Below are 6,834 nucleotides of genomic sequence, written 5' to 3' on the forward strand. Positions count from 1 at the left end.
ACATGCTCCATCTAATTTCTAGGAAGTGAACAAATCTTTCAAGTAATCTTTCAGATTTTTTCATCCCCGTTCATCTAAGAATTAATGACGCAAAGTTCTACCCGCGTTTCAGTAATTTTTTTTTACAACTCTGATTTATTTTCTTTGTGAGAATAAAGTGATGCTTCATGTAAATGTTTGAAAATATAAGGTGGACCGCCACCATATTTAAAGTTCCTTTCGTCAGAGAGAGGAGGTACCCCAGCAAGATGGCGGCGCTCACACCTATCACCTCGCATTTTTGAACATTTCTGAAAATTATGTAGCCTCTTCAAATCACCTCCAACATTTTCCATCCAGTTTATAAAAAGTGAACAAATTTTTCAAGCTATCCTTCAGATTTTTTCATCCCCACTTGGTCGAGAATTACTGACGCAGTTCTCCCTGCATTTCAATAATTTTTTATCACAAGTTCGATTTATTTTTTTCGTCAGCACAGGTGATGACATCTTCATCTAAGCCATCCATTTTACGACCTATACCGTCGTCAATTCCTGAGGGATTGACCATCAATATTGCTCAGTAAGCAATATTGCCGTAATAATCCTGTCACTCATATCGGAGGACTGAAATGTTTAGTACCTCATCGTGAATATGACTTATCAGTGTCTCATCGTCGGCCTATATATTGGCTCCTGTTCTTCCCAAAACCTCATTCGTCGAGTATTCGAGAACTAGATAGTTCCTGAAACCCAAGTGTGATATTTCAATGATGAAGCTCGTGAAGATGATATTTTTGGCGATTGCTGTCATTGGGTGCGTGTCGCACGCACATGCCAAGCCCCGCGTCGAAGGGATGCAACTCAAGTAAAAATCTAATGAATATATATCAGGTATTACATTTGTATATTTTATGATGTTTGTATTTGTGTCGGCAAATTTAACCCGTTGAGGCATCATCGTCCGTCCCCACTCTAGAGCTACATGCGGTGCGGCGGGAGTGGGAATAGCTGTTATGGTTAGGGGGAGAAAAGTGGGAATATTTATTTATTGCCATATATACCCTATTCGAGTTTTTACACGTTTTGCGGTTCATGGGCCGACTTCCTCTCCAACCATGTCGCATTGTACCCCAGGAGCTTTACCCCACGTACAGACTCTCCTAGTGACCAAGGGAAACCATGGAAAACCTTGGTCGACACGGACGTCCATCGTCCGAGCTTCATCGGAGAATGTTTTCCTAACACTTCTCCGATGACTCTCGATATCTAGACTTCCGTTCGACGGTTTCCGAAAGATTAAAAATCGCAAATGCCCCAAGCCGGACTCGAACCCGCGCCTCACAGGTCTCGCCGTCCGGCCGAGCGATTCAACTTTTTTTTTTAACCATGTTTTTATTCAATTTTTACAACAGGGTATTTACAATATTTACAGCTATTTACATAAAAAAAATAGGTATATAAAAAAATTAACGTCTTATATTGGTTTTAGTAAACTATGGTCGCTTAGTAACTCTCGAGTTTTGACTGGCTATTGTTTGTATTTCAAAGATTTTATATTGATTTCATATTATCTGCTCCATTCAGTAGCATTGTATACTTTGTTTAATGCGCTCAAAAAAAAAGGAAGTAAAAAGGAAAGAAAAAAAAAATAGGATTTTGTGTTTGTATTTATAGTAATAAAAAAAAGCGGCCGAGCGATTTAACCGCTTCGGCCACCGTCGCCGGTGCAAGAAAAGTGGGAATAATTTATTACATATTTTTTTTATTACATGCACATTTGGAAAAACAATCTATTTGAATCAAATGACCACCTTTATTTGAACGCGCACTTCCTGAAGATAATGTTTGAAATAAACATTTCCAAAAAAGAGATGAATAATGAATAATGAATTTTTTTTTTCAAGTACATAAAATTTTGGTTTTTCCGCTTCAAATGAAGAATTTATTTGAATGTAATGAGGAATTTATATGAAACAGATTTATTATTTATGGAAAATAATTCATTCTTTTTACTTGAAATGATTGAACAGTTTTATTCAATTTGAATGATTTTTTTTTGAAAATAAATAACTTTTTCCCCTCCATGCTCACACCGATACGTTTCGTGATCTTGGTGCCTCAATGGGTTAAGTAACTTTTAGTGTCCCAAATTAAGATATTAAGACATGTTTTCTGAACATTGTAGGTGTCTTCCTCGAGGATTTTCTGTTTCACCTGGTTAAATGTCATTTGTCTCGTTAAATACTTCATTTATTCTCCACAATGGTCGACTATTTTTGCAGAGATAATTTTGGTGACGTTAAAAATAGAGTTCCCGAATTTCTGAATTTGGCGGGAGGTAGAGGGATGAGGGTAAAAGTATTAAAATAATATTTAAAGTTGTTACGTCTTTCCAACCCTCATCTTCCTTCCGGCTCCACCACTGGCCTCTCCCCGTCCGCTGCCCGGAAATGTAATAAATTGAAAGAAAATAAATAAGTCACTGAAACGTTTTGTGATTTTATTTCTTAAGGTATATCCCTAGAAAATAGGGGCTATGAGTCCTCCTGAACTCGATTTTTCCATCTGATGAGAAAACGGTTCTCACGAGGTTCTTAAAAAACGAATCCGTGGTACACTGTTAGAAAATTACTCTTGAAATTTCAAGTGAGAAAGCTTGGAATTTTTAACAACGACAAAGTTATATTTTTCCAGAAAACTCCAACTTCTCTTCCATAAGGGTCATTAAAACGATTTTATTTATTAATCACTCGAATTTATAAAAAACAGAAGATCCCAAAAGATTTCCATTTCTCCCAACGTTTCGGACGTACAAGGTATCCTTCATCCGGGCAATAATTTATTCTCATTAATCCATAAGTTGTTCGTGGATTCTGACAGAATATTTATCCCAAGAAAGAGAAAAGAAAATAAAACCGACAGGCGATACCAGCCTATCAGTGCCCTCCATAACCTAAACCATGCTGTTCAAAATGAGCAAAGTTACATGAAATTTCTGTATATTTCTTCATTGACGAGTCAATTAAGTTCTTGATTATTTAAGCAATACTCGATTTACAAGTCTACATGGAAAAAAAAGAAACGCTGGAAATACTGAGATCACAGGTATTTCGCCTGAGATTCGTACGAAGAGGGTGCTTCGGCACACGGAAAGAAATATTCAAGAAAAATTATGGAACATTTCACGTAATCCGCAAGCGAGAATCGTTTTCAGTGAATTTCTATAGGAATATAAAAGAATAAATCTGAAACGTTCAGTAAATTTTCGGGTCTATCACCGAAAAAATACGAAAAAGTCACGTAATTTTTCTGGAAGTTGTAAAATCTAACAGAAACTTCAAGACTTATTATGCCTCAGAACATGAAAATTCTTGGATGTTTAAGAATTTTTACGAAAAGTTCCGGAAAAATTACGGAACGTGTTGTTAAAATCTCCCCCTCACGGTGACTCGTGGCTAGCCGTGAGGCGTCGGATGGATGAGTAATTTTTACGGAACAGATCGTAGAATTTACGTGACGATTGACACTTTTTATTGAATTTTACTTCGCTCCCAGATTACGTTTCGAAACGTAATTTTTACGTCTTTTTTCTGGTAATTTTTATTGAATATTTCTCTCCGTGTAGTAAAATGCCGGCGTTTCACCAATTTTCCACGTGTATAAAAACACAACGGTTTTGTGAATTGTATCATATGATGATCAGTAAATGATTCACATTAAATAGGGAAAAGACGGGATTCTCAATACAGTCAATAATATAATTGTTCAATCGTAGGCGAATCACTCCAACATCAGCAGACATTAGTGATGTAGGGCATAGGTATACCATGAAATATAGATATATATCTATAAATACGAAATAGAAATTTTTTCTTTTCTATTCTAGTCTCCATTAATGTGTTGCCTTCGTTAGTGTCTTCGTCCGCGCAGAATAATGCCTTGCGTAAATGTGGTAGTTTTTCCGAAATTTTCAAGCTTTTCACCGAATATTCGACTTTCCATTAAACTTCCTAATAATTAATGGTAGCCCGGTGGCCTGGCGTAGTGGTTAAGGCCGTTGCCTCACAACGGATAGGTTCCAGGTTCGATTCCTGGCCGGGTAGAATGGTGAGATCTAACCATTTTTAAAGTCTTGATCAATCGCCATATAGTCTCATCAGACTCGAAGCGATATAAAATNGTCTTGTGCTGCGCAAGGAAAACGACGAGATATATCGTCGCCGTCAGGAAAGAATGATTTTGGATCTGAGTGGTAGGGGACGTTCAGTCGGAGCTAATTTCGAGAGAGTGCGGGTACCCAACCACGACCATTCTTTTTTGGCGCGGACACCTGGCGAAGCGCTCCCTCATACGAATCTCCGGCTAAATACTTGCGACCTCAGGCTTTCCGCAGTTTTCTTTTTTTCCGTGTATACGGCACTGAAAAACCTTCAAAATTATGAAAATTCAGGCAATAACTTTTCTGAATTCACAATCTATTGAAAATTGAATTCCATATGATGCTCAATTTTCATGATGAGCTTGAAAATTCAAGCTTTCATTGAATAATCAATCATGTTTAACATGGAAAACCCAATTTTATTGAATTTTCAAGATGAATGAGAAATTTAGTGAACGCTTTCATTTAAAATTGAATTCAACCTCACAACATCAAAAATTCAGATGACGCGGTGACAGAAATTTCAAGAAATTTCTAACAGTGTAGATTGATAAATTCTGAATACAATCGTACGAAAAAATTCGGATGATACGGATGAACATAAATTGTCTAGAATTCTTCAATCACGTGTAAGCACACTCAGCGCTCTCATCAGTTATTCCTGCCGCGATTTTCCAAGGCATTCCCGCGCATCTCACCAGCTCGGAGGGGAACATATCGCCCGTGTGAGAGGATAAAACGAGGAAAAAAGTTTATAAAAAAAGGGAGTGGCGCGAATTACAATTGTCGCTTGACTATTAATCAACTGAAGTTTTCTCGAAGGCACGGCCCAGACGATTTAAACGGTATTTGCATGGCGCCGGGATGTGAAATGAGAAGAGAAAATCTATCTTGAAATTTCCCGGAAATGAACGCATTGAATGTATTTTCAAAACATAAAAATTAGAAAACCCAATGATTTCCTATCATCTAGAATATATGAAAAATTTAGAGAAAAATCAGTCTATAATTAATTTTTAAATTATTTGTTATTGAAAAAAAAGACACTATCAAATTCTAGAGAATTCTCGTAAATATATGGAATTCATTAATAATTAATTCATAGTGAAATGGCAATTTATGACGAAAAATATTTAAAAAGTTGAAGTTGCAGCGCTGAGTTTGCAATATCGTTGCGAAATGTCAGTAATTAATTAAACTCGATAGATTCAGAAATTATTGTAATAAAGAAAAGAAAAAAAGTCATTGCAGTGTGAAAAAAAAATTTATCATCTAGAAATTATGAAAAAATTAGGAAAAAAATCGCAGTCTGTAATCAATTTTTAAATGATTTGTTATGGAACAAAAAAACACTATCAAGATCTCATCGTGGGTGGCCGACAAATTCGAGAGAATTCTCGTAAATATATGGAATTCATTAATAATTAATTCATAGTGAAATAGCAATTTATGCCGAAAAATATTTAAAAAATTGCAGTTGAAGCGCTAAAATTGCAATATCGTTGCGAAAGGTCAGCAATTAATTAAGTTCGATAGATTCTGAAATGATTGTAATGAAGAAAAGAAAAAAACCATTGCAGTTTAACAATTAAAAAAAATTCTAACATTTAGAAATTATGAAAAAATTCGGAGAAAATCGCAATCTATAATGAATTTTTTAATTATTTGTTATTAAAAAAAAACACTATCATGTGGGCGACAAATTCGAGAGAATTCATTAATAATTCATTAATAATTAATTCATAGTGAAATAGCAATTTATGACGGAAAATATTTCAAAAATTGAAGTCGAAGCTCTGAGACTGCAATATCGTTGTGAAAGGTCAGCAATTGATTAAGTTCGATAGATTCTAAAATAATTGTAATGAAGAAAAGAAAATTCATTCCAGTTTAACAATTGAAAAAAAAATTACATCATTTAAAAATTATGAAAAAATTTGGCAAAAAATCGCAGTCTATAATTAATTTTGAAATTATTCATTGAAAAAAAAACACTATCATGATCTCATCGTGGGTGGCCGATAAATTCGAGAGAATTTTCGCAAACATACGAAATTCATTAGTAATTAGCTCATGACAAAGTAGCAATTTATGATGAAGAATATGTAAAAAATTGCAATTTCGTTGTAAAATGCCAGCAATTAATAAAATTTGATAAATACTGAAATTATTATAATAAAAAAAATGAGTAATTGTATTTTTGGTTGTGAGGTCCCATTAATATGCAGCCGACGATCGCCTGAGGATGCGCCTATTCACGGAAATGGTCGTATAAACCTTTCCATCACTTCTCCACTCCAGGCAAGATTATAAACGAGGGAAGGGCATTTATTCCTTGTAATATACGTGAACATCTTACTCATTTGATTTTTCCAAAAAGCCTCGCAAGGAAAAAATAGCCATCACAAAATTCAGCGAAAAAAAATACAGAATTTAAATAAAAATTTCAATATATCAAATCAATTTAATTTTCTCTTCCATAAATCATATTCATATTCTTGGTATATTTATTTGCATCGAAACAGGTGTTACTGGTTCATGATAAATGATCGTTCCAGAACAGTGTGTCGTGTTCATTTGAATGTTTACGATGATAAATTCTTCGAGCCTGGAGAAACTCACGATTATTATCTCACTATTTAAATTAAAGTAAACAATCGTTTAGAATAATTTTCACGGTAATTCCATGTTTCA

At 34.8% G+C, this 6,834-nt stretch overlaps 1 long non-coding RNA gene across 1 annotated transcript; it reads left to right on the forward strand.

Moving 5' to 3' along the window:
- Nucleotides 1-705: 705 nt before the first annotated feature.
- On the forward strand, nucleotides 706-2,469 carry LOC107037044. Its single transcript, XR_001460801.1, has 2 exons — nucleotides 706-872; nucleotides 2,167-2,469. It is a non-coding gene; the product is annotated as an uncharacterized LOC107037044 (long non-coding RNA).
- The last annotated feature ends 4,365 nt before the right edge of the window (nucleotides 2,470-6,834 follow it).

This window comes from Diachasma alloeum, unplaced genomic scaffold (assembly GCF_001412515.2).
Source record: "Diachasma alloeum isolate Michigan unplaced genomic scaffold, Dall2.0 Dall_scaffold_00213, whole genome shotgun sequence".
NCBI classification, from domain to species: Eukaryota; Metazoa; Arthropoda; class Insecta; order Hymenoptera; family Braconidae; genus Diachasma; species Diachasma alloeum.